This window comes from Phyllobates terribilis, unplaced genomic scaffold (genome assembly GCF_046119375.1).
Source record: "Phyllobates terribilis strain yellow unplaced genomic scaffold, ASM4611937v1 Scaffold_9__5_contigs__length_417890890, whole genome shotgun sequence".
In the NCBI taxonomy this organism is placed as follows: domain Eukaryota; kingdom Metazoa; phylum Chordata; class Amphibia; order Anura; family Dendrobatidae; genus Phyllobates; species Phyllobates terribilis.
Window position 1 is genome coordinate 92,829,372 of NW_027362769.1, and position 8,364 is coordinate 92,837,735.

At 50.7% G+C, this 8,364-nt stretch overlaps 1 long non-coding RNA gene across 1 annotated transcript in view; it reads left to right on the top strand.

Moving 5' to 3' along the window:
• Positions 1–7,905, top strand: part of LOC141160849 (uncharacterized) — a 30,487-nt gene extending 22,582 nt beyond the window's left edge. Inside the window, exons 2-3 of the long non-coding RNA XR_012250544.1 lie at positions 4,596–4,647; positions 7,815–7,905. This is a non-coding gene — a long non-coding RNA (uncharacterized lncRNA). The remainder of the gene's footprint in view (positions 1–4,595; positions 4,648–7,814) is intronic.
• The last annotated feature ends 459 nt before the right edge of the window (positions 7,906–8,364 follow it).

Consider the following 8,364-nt stretch of genomic DNA (forward strand, 5'->3'; position numbering starts at 1 on the left):
CACATGGGGCAGAATGGGAGATGACATGGGGGAGAATGGAGATGACACATGCGGGCAGAATGGAAGATGACACGGAGGCGGAATAGGAGATGAAATGGGGCAGAATGGGAGATGACATGGGGGCAGAATGGGAGATGAAATGGGGCAGAATGGGAGATGACATGGGGGCAGAATGGGAGATGACATGGAGTCCGATTAGGAGATGACATAGGGGCAGAATGGGAGATGACATGGGGGCAGTATAGGAGATGACTTGGGGGCAGAATGGGAGATGACATGGAGGCAGAATAGGAGATGACATGGGGCACAATGGAGATGACATGGGGCAGAATGGGTGATGACACGGAGGCAGAATAGGAGATGACATGGGAGCAGAGTGGGGGGTGACACGGAGGCAGAATAGGAGATGACATAGGGGCAGAATGGGAGATGACATGGGGGCAGAATGGGAGATGACATAGGGCAGAATGGGAGATGACACACGGAGGCAGAATAGGAGATGACATGGGGGCAGAATGGGAGATGACACGGGGCAGAATGAGAGATGACACATGGGGCAGAATGGGAGATGACATGGAGGCAGTATAGGAGATGACTTGGGGGCAGAATGGGAGATGACATGGAGGCAGAATAGGAGATGACATGGGGCACAATGGAGATGACATGGGGCAGAATGGGTGATGACACGGAGGCAGAATAGGAGATGACATGGGAGCAGAATGGGGGGTGACACGGAGGCAGAATAGGAGATGACATAGGGGCAGAATGGGAGATGACATGGGGGCAGAATGGGAGATGACATGGTGGAAGAATGGAGATGACATAGGAGCAGAATGGGAGATGACATGAAGGCAGAATGGGAGATGACATGGTGGAAGAATGGAGATGACATGGGGCAGAATGGGAGATGACTTGGGGCAGAATGGGAGATGATAAGGGGGCAGAATGGGAGATGACATGGAGGCAGAATAGGAGATGACATAAGGGCAGAATGGGAGATGACATGGGGGCAGAATGGGAGATGACATGGGGCAGAATGGGAGATGACACATGGGGGCAGAATGGGAGATAACATGGGGCAGAATGGGAGATGACACGGGGCAGAATGGGAGATGACACATGGGGGCAGAATGGGAGATGACATGGGGCAGAATGGGAGGTGACACGGGACAGAATGGGAGATGACACCTGGGGTAAGAAGAGGAGATGACACGGAGGCAGAATAGGATATGACATGAGGGCAGAATGGGAGATGACTTGGGGGCAGAATTGGCGATGACATGGAGTCAGAATGGGAGATGACATGGGGGCAGAATGGGGGATGACATGGGGCAGAATGGGGGATGACATGGGGGCAGTGTTAGAATCTATGTTGTTTTACTATCGGCCATCTTGTTGTGGTTTGCTGGCTTCTAGTCTTTTCCTCTGGTGCTCGGTTTCTTGGTCACGTGATCTCTGCACCCTTTATTACTCAGCACCTGGCTCTCATTCCCAGCTGGACATCAGTGTTGTAACGCTCATGCTCTGCTAAGTAGCCTTGTTTAGTTCGTCTTGCTTTTGACTATTGTTATCCTGGGACTTCTTGATCCACCAGTTTTGTTTCCTTTAATTTTTGTTTCTGCAGCTAACTTTTCTGTTAGGAGGTCTCCTGCTTTTGCTCCCAGTCCTTAGAACTTTTAGGGACCCCTTTCCCCTTCCTACAGGTCTTCGTTTGAGTTCAGTGCAGGAGTTTCGTTGGGGCTATTCATAAGGAATAGGGCACCCACCCCAGCGTAGGGTAAAGCTGAGTCCGAGTGCAGGGACAGCTTTTCCCTCCTATTCCTTAGTTCTAAGTTGCAGAACATAACAGGCAGAATGGGAGATGAAATGGGGCAGAATGGGAGACGACACATGGGGGCAAAATAGGAGATGACACGGAGGCAGAATAGGAGATGACATGGGGGCAGAATGGGAGATGACAAGGAGGCAGATTAAGAGGTGACATAGGGGCAGAATGGGAGATGACATGGGGGCACAATGGGAGATGATATGGGGCAGAATGGGAGATGACATGGAGCAGAATGGGAGATGACACATGGGGGCAGAAAGGGAGATGACATGGAGCAGAATGGGAGATGACACACGGAGGCAGAATAGGAGATGACATGGGGGCAGAATGGGAGATGACATGGGGGCAGAATGGGATATGACATGGAGGCAGAATGGGAGATGACATGGGGCAGAATTTGCAGATGACATGGGGCAGAATGGAAGATGACATGAAGGCAGAATGGGAGATGACCTTGTGGAAGAATGGAGATGACATAGGGGCAGAATGGGAGATGACAAGGGGCAAAATGGGAGATGACATGGAGCCAGAATAGGAGATGACATAGGGGCAGAATGGGAGATGACATGGGGGCAGAATGGGAGATGACATGGGGCAGAATAGGAGATGACATAGGGGCAGAATGGGAGATGACATGGGGGCAGAATGGGAGATGACATGGGGCAGAATGGGAGATGACACGGGGAAGAATGGGAGATGACACATGGGGCAGATTGGGAGATGTCATGGGGCAGAATGGGAGATGACACGAGGCAGAATGGGAGATGACACATGGGGCAGAATGGGAGATGACATTGGGGAGAATGGAGATGACACATGCGGGCAGAATGGAAGATGACACGGAGGCGGAATAGGAGATGAAATGGGGAAGAATGGGAGATGACATGGGGGCAGAATGGGAGATGAAATGGGGCAGAATGGGAGATGACATGGGGGCAGAATGGGAGATGACATGGAGTCAGATTAGGAGATGACATAGGGGCAGAATGGGAGATGACATGGGGGCAGTATAGGAGATGACTTGGGGGCAGAATGGGAGATGACATGGAGGCAGAATAGGAGATGACATGGGGCACGATGGAGATGACATGGGGCAGAATGGGTGATGACACGGAGGCAGAATAGGAGATGACATGGGAGCAGAATGGGGGGTGACACGGAGGCAGAATAGGAGATGACATAGGGGCAGAATGGGAGATGACATGGGGGCAGAATGGGAGATGACATAGGGCAGAATGGGAGATGACACACGGAGGCAGAATAGGAGATGACATGGGGGCAGAATGGGAGATGACACGGGGCAGAATGAGAGATGACACATGGGGCAGAATGGGAGATGACATGGAGGCAGTATAGGAGATGACTTGGGGGCAGAATGGGAGATGACATGGAGGCAGAATAGGAGATGACATGGGGCACAATGGAGATGACATGGGGCAGAATGGGTGATGACACGGAGGCAGAATAGGAGATGACATGGGAGCAGAATGGGGGGTGACACGGAGCCAGAATAGGAGATGACATAGGGGCAGAATGGGAGATGACATGGGGGCAGAATGGGAGATGACATGGGGCAGAATGGGAGATGACGAGGCAGAAAGGGAGATGACACATGGGGATAGAATGGGAGATGACATGGGGCAGAATGGGAGATGACACATGGGGGCAGAATGGGAGATGACATAGGGCAGAATGGGAGATGACATGGGGGCAGAATGGGGGATGACATCGGGGCAGAATGGGAGATGAAATGGGGCAGAATTGGAGATGACATGGGGGGAGAATGGAGATGACACATGGGAGCAGAATGGGAGATGACACGGAGGGAGATTAGGAGATGACATAGGGGGAGAATGGGAGATGACATGGGGCAGAATGGGAGATGACATGACGCAGAATGGGAGATGACATGGGGTAGAATGGGAGATGACACAAGGGGGCAGAAAGGGAGTTGACATGGGGCAGAATGGGAGATGACACGGGGCAGAATGAGAGATGACACATGGGGCAGAATGGGAGATGACATGGAGGCAGTATAGGAGATGACTTGGGGGTAGAATGGGAGATGACATGGAGGCAGAACGGGAGATGACATGGTGGAAGAATGGAGATGACATAGGAGCAGAATGGGAGATGACATGAAGGCAGAATGGGAGATGACATGGTGGAAGAATTGAGATGACATGGGGCAGAATGGGAGATGACTTGGGGCAGAATGGGAGATGATAAGGGGGCAGAATGGGAGATGACATGGAGGCAGAATAGGAGATGACATAGGGGCAGAATGGGAGATGACATGGGGGCAGAATGGGAGATGACATGGGGCAGAATGGGAGATGACACATGGGGGCAGAATGGGAGATAACATGGGGCAGAATGGGAGATGACACGGGGCAGAATGGGAGATGATACATGGGCGCGGAATGGGAGATGACATGGGGCAGAATGGGAGGTGACACGGGACAGAATGGGAGATGACACATGGGGTAAGAAGAGGAGATGACACGGAGGCAGAATAGGATGTGACATGAGGGCAGAATGGGAGATGACATGGGGGCAGAATTGGCGATGACATGGAGTCAGAATGGGAGATGACATGGGGGCAGAATGGGGGATGACATGGGGCAGAATGGGGGATGACATGGGGGCAGTGTTAGAATCTATGTTGTTTTACTATCGGCCATCTTGTTTGGTTTGCTGGCTTCTAGTCTTTTCCTCTGGTGCTCGGTTTCTTGGTCACGTGATCTCTGCACCCTTTATTACTCAGCACCTGGCTCTCATTCCCAGCTGGACATCAGTGTTGTAACGCTCATGCTCTGGTAAGTAGCCTTGTTTAGTTCTTCTTGCTTTGGACTATTGTTATCCTGGGACTTCTTGATCCACCAGTTTTGTTTCCTTTAATTTTTGTTTCTGCAGCTAACTTTTCTGTTAGGAGGTCTCCTGCTTTTGCTCCCAGTCCTTAGATCTTTTAGGGACCCCTTCCTACAAGTCTTCGTTTGAGTTCAGTGCAGGAGTTTCGTTGGGGCTATTCATAAGGAATAGGGCACCCACCCCAGCGTAGGGTAAAGCTGAGTCCGAGTGCAGGGACAGCTTTTCCCTCCTATTCCTTAGTTATAAGTTGCAGAACATAAAAGGCAGAATGGGAGATGAAATGGGGCAGAATGGGAGATGACACATGGGGGCAAAATAGGAGATGACACGGAGGCAGAATAGGAGATGACATGGGGGCAGAATGGGAGATGACACGGAGGCAGATTAAGAGGTGACATAGGGGCAGAATGGGAGATGACATGGGGGCACAATGGGAGATGACATGGGGCAGAATGGGAGATGACACATGGGGGCAGAAAGGGAGATGACATGGAGCAGAATGGGAGATGACACATGGAGGCAGAATAGGAGATGACATGGGGGCAGAATGGGAGATGACATGGGGGCAGAATGGGATATGACATGGAGGCAGAATGGGAGATGACATGGGGCAGAATTTGCAGATGACATGGGGCAGAATGGAAGATGACCTGAAGGCAGAATGGGAGATGACCTTGTGGAAGAATGGAGATGACATAGGGGCAGAATGGGAGATGACAAGGGGCAAAATGGGAGATGACATGGAGCCAGAATAGGAGATGACATAGGGGCAGAATGGGAGATGACATGAGGGCAGAATGGGAGATGACATGGGGCAGAATAGGAGATGACATAGGGGCAGAATGGGAGATGACATGGGGGCAGAATGGGAGATGACATGGGGCAGAATGGGAGATGACACACGGAGGCAGAATAGGAGATGACATGGGGGCAGAATGGGAGATGACACGGGGCAGAATGAGAGATGACACATGGGGCAGAATGGGAGATGACATGGAGGCAGTATAGGAGATGACTTGGGGGCAGAATGGGAGATGACATGGAGGCAGAATAGGAGATGACATGGGGCACAATGGAGATGACATGGGGCAGAATGGGAGATGAGACATGGGCGCAGAATGGGAGATGACACTGAGGCATAATAGGAGATGAGATGGGGCAGAATGGAAGATGACATGGGGGCAGAATGGGAGATGACATAGGGGCAGAATGGGAGATGACATGGGGCAGAATTTGGAGTTGACATGGGGCAGAATGGGAGATGTCATGAAGGCAGAAGGAGAGATGACTTGGTGGAAGAATGCAGATGACATAGGGGCAGAACGGGAGATGATTTGGGGCAGAATGGGAGATGACATGGGGGCAGAATGGGAGATGACTTGGTGCAGAATGGGAGATGACACGGAGGCAGAATAGGAGATGAAATGGGGCAGAATGGGAGATGACATGGGGGCAGAATGGGAGATGACATGGAGGCAGATTAGGAGATGACATAAGGGCAGAATGGGAGATGACATGGGGGCAGAATGGGAGATGACATGGGGCAGAATGGGAGATGAGACATGGGCGCAGAATGGGAGATGACACTGAGGCAGAATAGAAGATGACATGGGGGCAGAATGGGAGATGACATAGGGGCAGAATGGGAGATGACATGGGGGCAGAATTTGGAGATGACATGGGGCAGAATGGGAGATGACATGGTGGAAGAATAGAGATGACATAGGGGTAGAATGGGAGATGACTTGGGGCAGAATGGCAGATGACATGGGGGCAGAATGGGAGATGACTTGGTGCAGAATGGGAGATGACATGGAGGCAGAATGGGAAATGACATGGGGGCAGAATAGGAGATGACATGGTGCAGAATAGGAGATGACACATGGGGGCGGAATGAGAGATGATACCGAGGCAGAATAGGAGATGACATGGGGGCAGAGTGGGAGATGACATGAGGCAGAATGGGAGATCGCATGAAGGCAGAATGGGAGATGACATGGTGGAAGAATGGAGATGGCATAGGGGCAGAATGGGAGATGACTTCGGGCAGAATGGGAGATGACATGGGGGCAGAATGGGAAATGACATGGAGGCAGAATAGGAGATGACATGGGGCAGAATGGGAGATGACATGAAGGCAGAATGGGAGATGACATGGTGGAAGAATGGAGATGACATGGGGGCAGAATAGGAGATGACTTGGGGCACAATGGGAGATGACACATGGTGGCAGAATGGGAGATGACATGGAGGCAGAATGGGAGATGACATGGGGGCAGAATGGGAGATTACTTGGGGGGGGAATGGAGATGACATGGGGGCAGAATGGGAGATGACATAGGGGGGAGAATGGAGATGACATGGGGCAGAATGGGAGATGACATGGGGGAGAATGGATATGACATGGGGGCAGAATGGGAGATGACATGGGGGCAGAATTGAGACATATGGGAAGAATGGGAGATGACATGGGGGCAGAATGGGAGATGACATGGGGGCACAATGGAGACATAGGGGCAGAATGGGAGATGACATGGGGGCACAATGGAGACATGGGGCAGAATGGGAGATGACATGGGGGCAGAATCGGAGATGACATGGAGCAGAATGGAGATGACATGGGGCAGAATGGAGAGCCAAATGGGGGCAGAATGGAGATGACATGGGGGCACAATGGAGACAAACTGGGGCAGAATGGAGTAATGGGGGCAGAATGGAGAGACATGAGGGCAGAATACGGGCAGGATGGAGACATTTGGGGGCAGGATGGTTTCAAAGGAGGCAGGATAGAGATATGGGGGCAGGATGAAGTCACATGGGGCTAGGATGGGGGAACATATGAGGGCATGATGAAGACATATGAGGTCCAGAATGGAGTACATATGGGAGCAGGATGTGGGTGATTATTACTGTAGGGGCTATTTAAGGGATATTATTACTGCTGTGATGTATTTTATTTTTGAGGATACTGTTTTCAGTGAGGGGGTGGTCCTGTTACTGTGCAGGGCGACACTATGTCGCTTTTTTTCTTCATATGGTGTAGTGTAGAAGTTGGGGAAAAATTGGAGAATCTGCTCTGGAAATGTGCTTTAGATAACTGTGTTATTTTCTGCAGAGACAAGTCCTGACTGGATGAAGTGATGGTGGTCTGTGCTGGATGAACAAGCAAAGCGAAGATGAAGGACTTCAACTAGAGACGTCACCAGTGAGTCAGTGTGTTACATGTACACTGACACTATACACTACATACTATACACAGGGTTCCTGTGTATAATAATGTCACTGGTGATCCCTGTATTACCTGTACACTGACACCTCATACAGAGCTCCAGTGTATAATGTCACCAGTGATCCCTGTATTACCTGTACACTATATACAGAGCTCCTGTGTATAATGTCACTGGTGATCCCTGTATTACCTGTACACTGACACTATACACTACATACTATACACAGGGCTCCTGTGTATAATAATGTCACTGGTGATCCCTGTATTACCTGTACACTGACACTATATACAGAGCTCCTGTGTATAATGTCATTGGTGATCCCTGTATTACCTGTACACTGACACTATATACAGAGCTCCTGTGTATAATGTCACTGGTGATCCCTGTACTACCTGTACACTGACACTATATACAGAGCTACTGTGTATAATGTCA